This window comes from Callithrix jacchus, chromosome 6, assembly GCF_049354715.1.
Source record: "Callithrix jacchus isolate 240 chromosome 6, calJac240_pri, whole genome shotgun sequence".
NCBI lineage: Eukaryota > Metazoa > Chordata > Mammalia > Primates > Cebidae > Callithrix > Callithrix jacchus.
The window spans coordinates 4157970-4166435 of record NC_133507.1 but is presented as its reverse complement, the minus strand read 5'-3'; positions in this window follow the sequence as shown (position 1 = coordinate 4166435).

The following is an 8466-nucleotide window of genomic DNA, read 5'->3' as shown; positions in this document are numbered from 1 at the left end:
GCCTGGTGAGGATTTTGGCTTTGGAGAGGGAAAGTCGTGCCGGAGTTTGAGCAGAGGCATCTGATAATGGCCAGACTGAGGTTTCCAGCAATCACCCCTGCTGCCATGCAAATAGAATGTAAAGGGCCGGGGCAGAAGAAGGGAGTCAGCATGGCAAGTGGCCACTGCGGTGGTCCCGCAAAGGCACTGTGGCTCAGGCTGGGTGGCTGTTGGCAGAGGTGGGACGTGGCCTCCTCAGAGCATGAGGGACATGCTGCTGGACTGGCTGTGGTTTGTGCAAGAAAGGAGATGAGGGGAGCCAGCAGCTAAAACCCGAGTTCCGTCTGCTGTGAAGAGGTTGTACCTAGATCCATGAGATGCGCGCGGGGCAAAGGCGGAGTGCAGAGGAGAGACTCCGGGTGTCACTTTCCAACTAAGTGTAGAGAATTGAATGACACGATCATCAAGATCGATTCCAGTTTTCAGGTACCAAGAATCAGTACCTATAATGGTAGGTACTGATTCTTGGTACCTGAAAATTTCACAGTTGGTGAAATAAATAATTAGGGAATAAGAATCACAGTCTAAACCATTTTTACCTGACAGTATTGTTTAATATTTACTCTAGTGATTGCCCTTACAAGTAGGCCTATCAGATTCTGACGTTTTTACATTTTTAAATATTTTAAAAAATATTTAGTAATAAAATATTTAATTTTTTAAAATATTTAATAAAAAATAATTTAATTATAAAAAATTAAATATTTTTAACTTTTTGGTTGGGCGTGGTGGTTCATGCCTGTAATCCCAGCACTTTGGGAGGCCAAGGCGGGCGGGATCGCCTGAGGTCAGGAGTTCAAGATTAGCCTGGACAGCATAGTGAAACCTCATCTCTACTAAAAATACAAAAATCAGCCGGGCCTGGTGATTCGCACCTGTCATTCCAGGTACTTGGGACCCTGAGCAAGGAGAATCGCTTGAACCTGAAAGTGGAGGTTGCCGTGAGCCGAGACTGCGCCGCTGCACTGCAGCCTGGGCCACAGAGCAAGACTCTGTCTCGAAAATAAATAATTTTTATTTTTAAAGAGAGACAGGGTTTGCCCGTGTTGCCCAGGGTGGCCTCAAACAAGCCTCCCTCCTGGGTCCAGACAGGTTCTGAAATTTCTGATATGAAAAGCCAGGCACAGATGCGATTAGTTCACATGACCTCATCATCCAAAAAGTTGCAAAATATAGAGCTGTGAAATTTTAGATAAAAGTAATTGACTAGTGATTAAGATAAATTGATGATTACATAATCCTAGAAATACAAAATTCTAGAGGGATAAGCGAAGATTTATATTTTGTTAACGTTTTTCTTATCCCACGCAGTCTTTCTAAGGAGCCAATACCGTGAAATACCTGCCTGAGAGCAGGTGTTCTCCCTTTCTCCAAACTAGATTCCCTTTAAAAAGACAGACGGTATTTTTCAAAAGGATAAAAAAGCATAGTCGTGCTGGGCAGCTGGAAAAGTATCTTCAGAAAACAAAGATATCTCAGAAGATATTGAGGGGTATCAGGAAGGTATAAGCTGAGGAGTGGAGGAGCGGGAAAGTCTCACACGGGAGAAAACATGCTACAGAGTTAAGTAGGCAAGGACGCGTCTTTTTAAAAAGTGAGTTTTTCAGGCAGATTTCTTGAGAAGGCTCGAAATCAGGGAGAGCAGGCCATTGTAGCACGAGGGGCAGTTGGGAAAATAGCGGGGCTGCCAAGGTGCTACACCCAGGACGCCAGGCCAGGTCCCAAGCTAGCGAGTTCAAGCAGTCGCTCTTAAGACCGCTGCTCCTGAGAGTTACCTGGTGAGCTCCTAATGCCCAAACAATGCCCATGCCTCGCTCTAGCCTCCGTACACATGGGGACTTACCTGGTACCAGCTTGGCCGGGAGACCCCACCCAGGCGGTGCTGAAGGAATCGAGAGGCAGACACCCAGACAGAAGAGCAAAGTAGGTCTCTGCGGGGTGGGGGCAGCAGCCTTCCGGGGCTGACAGCATTCCAGGCTGGAGGAGATGCCGATCCACCGAGTTCCTCTCTCTGACCAGGTGATTCGTGTTAACAAACAGGTGTTCTGTATTTTCTCAGAACGCAAACATATACCAAGTAGGCAGCTTTACCCACTTACCGCTGATTACAAACAAGCTGAAAGGTGTTCTCCACGAGGCAGCCACGGGGCAGGGGCAGATGTCTCGGAGAACTGCTGTAACTGCTGTATGATATTCCTACATGGTTCTGCCACTTGGCAATGCCCCGAATGGCTTTCCACTCGGGGAGGGGGTCGGCTAGGTTTTCCTTGCCATCGTTTTCCTAGCAAACAATATACTCTATCATACACTCAGCATTCATCAATATTCATAAACCTGATATTTCTCAGTGGGGACCAGACCCCAGCACCCAGGTTTTTTAAAAGTTTCTTGGGTGATTCCAACATGCAGCGGGTTTAGGAACCTCTGGTCTGTATCTGCAGCGATAAGCACGAATCTATGTAACAGTCAGGAGTGACTGGATTGTTTCAGAACAACTGGTGGCTGCGGTGGGAGAGATTCTCGAGGCGGATGCCTTCTGTGTGGAACCGGAGTGCTGTTGGCAGGAAAAGCGGCACAGAACTAAATACACATACACGGTACAGGGTGAAATCTACGTAAAGCTGATGATTTTATTAATTTTAAACATTAACTACTATTGAATTATATATTTATATTTTAAAAACATTTTGATATAAAATACATTATAACTGTAATTTGAATATATCAACATTTTGTATATTATAAATATTGGAAAAATTTAAATTATTTAATTAATGTAAATTTTCTCATTGTAATATATTTATATATTCATATGCTTTATATCTAACATATAATGTTTGTATGTTAGCATATATCTAACATATATTGTTTGTATTCCAAACGATGCATCTTAAAGGTGGGCCGTACACACACACAAAGAAACTGTCAATTCCACTGTCAAAATATAATCCTTAGAGAGATAAATCTACTCTGTCAATTAAAGACATTATTTCTGGTGGCTTTCATGCAGGCGTGCACACTGGGGACAAAAGTAAGACTGTGGCCACATTTCTGTGTGTGTGGAAATTCAGTCTGTGACGAGGCGTGCAGTGTGAAGTCGATGCTGTGGACAGTGCTGTGTGGTATACGCCACTGGAAATGTGGGCAATTTGGGGGAAAAGGCAAATCCTTATTTCACATCCTAAACTAAAATACAATGTAGGGGGTTATTATTTACATTTTAACAAGGGAAAACAGAGAAATACGTGTTATGTTCATGTTGCGGGGGGGAAGATCTTTCTGAAGGACAAAACAAAATGAACTACATAAAAGCTTCGTATTTCTGTGGCATGAAAGCCCAATATATCATCATATTAAAGGCAAATAACATTTTTAAATTCCTTTTACTTTTCTTTTTTTTTGAGGCAGGATCTTGCTCTGTTGCCCAGGACAAGGCGCAGTGGTGTGATCTCAGCTCACGGCAGCCTCAACTTCCTGGGTTCAATGGAGCCTCCGAACTCAGCCTTTCGGGTGGCTGGGATTACAGAGGCACGCCGTCATGCCCGGCTGAGTTTTTAGGTTGTTTTTTCTTTAGTACAGATGGGGTCTCACTATATTGCCTAAGCTGATCTTGAACTCCTGGGCTCAAACAATCCTCTCACCTCGGTCTCCCACAGTGTCGGGATTGAAGGTTATAACTTTTTTTGTTGTTGTTCATGTGGCTTTGGAATTTTTATTTTTTTATTTTTTATTGCATGTTAGGTTTTGGGGTACATGTGCAGAACATGCAAGACAGTTGCATAGGTACACACATGGCAGTGTGTTTTGCTGCCTTCCTCCCCTTCACCCACATTTGGCATTTCTCCCCAGGCTATCCCTCCCCAGCTCCCCCCCCCCGCTGGCCCTCCCCTTTTAATAGAGAAAATGTAAGTCTATACTATCTGTCCATTAAAAAATTTTTTAAAATAATTGGCACATAACTGTACATGTTTATGGGGTACAGAAAAATGAGGTAGAATTGGATGTGCTGGCAGAGAAAGATGGCCACACATTACTCAGTGAAGAAGGAAGCTGGAAGAGGTAAGTGCCGTTGCGCGTTAGACCCCCCTGTGTGACGTGAACAAGGTGTGCAGAACCACACCCTCCTGCGTCGTTCGCTAGGGCTGCCGTACAAAGCAGCACCAGCTGGATGGAGTGAACAGAAATGAGTTGTCTCACGGGGCGGGAGGCCGAAAGGCTGAAATGCGGGCGCCAGCAGAGCTGGCTTTTCTGAGGGCCCGGAGGGAGAACCTGTTCTCCGTCTCTCCCTGGCTCCTGCTGTTTGCTGGTCATCGCTGGCGTTTCTGGCCTTGCAGACACATCACTGCAATAGCTGCCTTCGTGGTCACATGACGTTCTCCGTGTGTGTGTGTGTGTGTGTGTATGCGAGTGTGCGTGTGTGTGGCCCAGGTCCCCCTTTCCGTAAGGACACATTGGATTAAGGCCCACCCCGCCCCAGCATGACCTCACTGTCACTCAGTGAATTTTATCTGCGACAGTCCTATTTCCACATACAGTCACATTCTGAGACATTTGGGGTTTGGATTTGAACACGCAAATTTGAGGACACAGCTGAATCCACAGCAGTCCCCAAGAAGCAAGACCGATTAAGTGATGTGTTGAGTAAATGTTGCTAACACCAGTGCAAGAGGATAGAAAAAAAGGACATTGGCCGGGTGCGGTGGCTCACACCTGTAATCCCAGCACTTTGGGAGGCCAAGGCAGGTGGACCACGAGGTCGAGAGATCGAGGCCATCCTGCTCAACATGGTGAAACCCCGTCTCCACTAAAACTACAAGAATTAGTTGGGCATGGTGGCGCGCGCCTATAATCCCAGCTACTTGGGAGACTGAGGCAGGAGAATTGCCTGAACCCAGGAGGCGGAGGTTGCGGTGAGCCGAGATCGCACCATTGCACTCCAGCCTGGGTGACAAGAGTGAAACTCCGTCTCAAAAAAAGAAAAAAAGGACATTCAGTTTTATCTTATAGATTAATCAAATCATGTTTGGACAAATAATTTATTAGATGTATAAGCTAGATGGAGACAGAGAAAGAGAGCAATTGTGAGACAGCAACATGCTGTTATATTTTACCAAAGAAGGAATCAGGAAAGTGATTCTTTCCAGAAGATCCACTCTCCCAAGAAGGCCTGAGTCCTCTTACGATTGTTCTAAAGCTCAACTCGTTCGTGAAAGTAACTATTTCACAAAGAATACGATGGCGCACCCACTCTGTGCCGTGCTCTGTCACAAGCATCGGGAGTGCAGGATGCACAGTTGGTGCCAGGTCGCGTGTGGTCTGCGGACCACCGTGCACCGCTTGGCAGGAGAGACAGTCTCGGGAAAGGGAGCGCGGAAGCGGTGTGTTCGCTTCCTGTTCTGGTAGGTTCCTTGCCTTGCTGCAGACAAGCACACACAGTGGCGGGTGTGCCGCCTCAGTCGCCCTCAACAGGGCTGCGTCTCCGCCTTCTGGAGCCATGTTGAGCAGAGGAGACACAGGTATCGTGACAGAACGGCACCCTCCCCGGCCACGTTCGAGTGTCAAGTCTGGAATTTTCCCTTCACACCCCATTGGCCCTCTAGGTGTCAAGGAGCCCACCTCCGGTTTAGAAGGACACAGATGCCTTCCGGGCCATTGCCCGGGAAGGGATGCCAAGCAGGACAGCTCTGAGAAGGCTCCGCGTCGTATCTAAACACACGAAAGGAATTCTCTGTCGGAAAATTCAGGATGGCAGCTGTGGGGAGCAAGCCAAGGCAAAGGGCAGAACCTGGAGCAGCACGTGAGGCTCCAGGCAACCGCAGCCCGTCTGCAGGCACTGCCTGCTTCCACGGCTTTCGGGAGCCACACCTAGGAGCCACGCAGGGCGAGGCCACGCAGGCTTCCATTGCCAGCCGTGGTCTCCGCAACAGCCCACAGGCCAGAGGCCCCGTCCAGGCCACCTCCGCCAGTCCCCCGCTATGGGGTGGTCTTGGGTGGGCTCACTCTCCCTCCCACTGCACTCCCATCTCTGCTGTAATTCACCACCTCAGCCCTTCCTATTTCTTTCCAAGAGCATATTTTGGAAGTAAAAACAAAGCAACGTGAAAACATGCTCTCGCTCATTTTATGCCTCCTACGTCTGCTGTCTCCCAAATGACCAGCAGAAAGCTCCAGTCACCAACTCCAGCATCTCCAAATCCGACCTCCTTTCACTTGTAAACACCAAGCGTCCCTGTGTGATACCAGTGCCATGACGGACACCTCTGCAGGGCTCTGGAAGTCGGGAACCGTTCACGCTACCCGGACAGGTGGTGGACAAAGGCTTCCAACAAGAGGCCATCCTTGAACCGTGTCTTGAGAGGGGGCGGGAGCTTGCCACACAGAGGCAGGAAGGAGGCTCAGCAGAGAGAGTCGGGAAGCAAAGAGTAAAACCACGGAGTATTTTTGCAAGTTTCGGTATGTCTGGAACTTAGGTGTGCTGGGATGCAGTACGGACGAAGGCAGCGGCCGCGTAAAAGACGCTCTTGTTTGCTTTGTATCAGTGTGTCAGTTCCATGTCCTAGAAGTGGTGAGGTGTTACATGATTCTCCCAACTTCCTTTGCTCTTCAGCTACCCAAACACAATTTTACACGTATTTTTCCGACAAGTTTTAGATCCTAAATGCTCTCCCCATCTGGCCACAGATAACCTAGACGTGAAACATGCTTGCTTCATCAGAGGCAGTTAGAATAAAGAGAAACGGCTTCCATACCACAAAGGCAACTTTGAGACTGGGTGTGGTGGCTCAGGCCTGTAATCCCAACACTTTGGGAGACTAAGGCCAGGAATTCAAGACCAGCCTGGGCGACACAGTGAGAACTTGTATCTACAAAACAATTTTCAAAACAACAAGATGAGCCGGGCGTGGTGGCGCACATGTGTAGTCCAGCTACTGGGGCTGAGGCAGGAGGATTGCTGGAGCCCAGGAGTTGGAGACACGGTGAGCTGTGCTCACGACTGTGGACTCCTGCTTGGGCAACAGAGCAAGAGCCCGTCTCTAAAAGAGAAAAGCGACTCTGAGTAAAAGTAATGCAGGTGTATTATGTACCTTAGCTACCCATGTGCAAAGCTGCATATTTCATGTTCCTTTTCTTTTGTCTGTAGTTACGATCTTCTGGCTTGTTTGAAATGTTCCCTTTTTTTTTTTTTTTAAATAAAGCTTCAGTTACAAAGGATTATAAATCATTCTACTATAAAGACACATGCACATGTACGTGTACTGCAGCAGTGTTTAAAAGAGCAAAGACTTGGAACCAACCCAAATGCCCATCAATGATGGACTGGATAAAGACAATGTGGCACATATACACCACGGAATACTATGTAGCCATAAAAAAGGAAAGGATGAGTTCATGTCCTTTGCAGGGACATGGATGAAGCTGGAAACCAACATCCTCAGCAAACTGACACAGGAACAGAAAACCAAACACCATATGGTCTCACTCATAAATGGGAGTTGAACAATGAGAACACATGGACACAGGGAGGGGAACATCACATATTGGGGCCTGTCACGGGGTAGGAGGCGAGGGGAGTAACAGCATGAGGAGAAACCCTAGGGCATGCAGGGCTTAAAACCTAGGTGATGGTTGATAGGTGCAGGAAACCACCGTGGCATGTGTACACCTATGTAACCAACCTTCAAATTCTGCCCATGTATCTCAGAACTTAAAAAAAAAAAAAGGAACCGGGGGTTACATTTCCAGCAGAACTGGAGTTTTATTTCAGAAAAAGTGAAAGTTAAGATTCAGCATTTTTATTATCGGAATGAGGGCTCTGGCAAGTGCAGTAATTTATAAGCTCCAAGGAAATGAGAGGGTTGCAGGAGACAAAACATAAAATATGGGGCTAGATTGGAGCAGAGCCTGCATTTTGAAACCGTTTCTTTCATTAACATCACATGTCTCCTTCTCAGAGGTGTCTGCCAAACGCATCTGGATCCCAGCACCCAGGGACCCTGCTGGCGGGCGGAAGGCAGTGAGCATCGCCGCTCCACCAGCAGAAGGCCCTTCCATGCCTCCGCTTGCCTCAAAATGAATTTTTGAAAATCAACCTACTTCAAAATCTGCTTCCTACTTTACATTCGTTGCAGTGTTTCTTTCTTGTTTTGAAGGTTGGACAACACGTTGTAAAATATAACCTGTACACGATGATGTGTGTCAATCACTGAGTACAAATCTGAAAAGGACACAAAGTCTTGGCAATGCACTTTCATTTCTCGCTGTGATGGAGTCACTGACACCAGACTGGTCCTTCCACTGCACAGTGTCCACTTAAGTCCTTGGCTAGATACTAAGCTGTGCGTATGCGTAGGCCAATTTCCATACCTGGCGGTGAGCAGCTGCTAGAGTGGATGGAGATTCCGGAGTCTGTGTAGTGCGCGGGGCGCT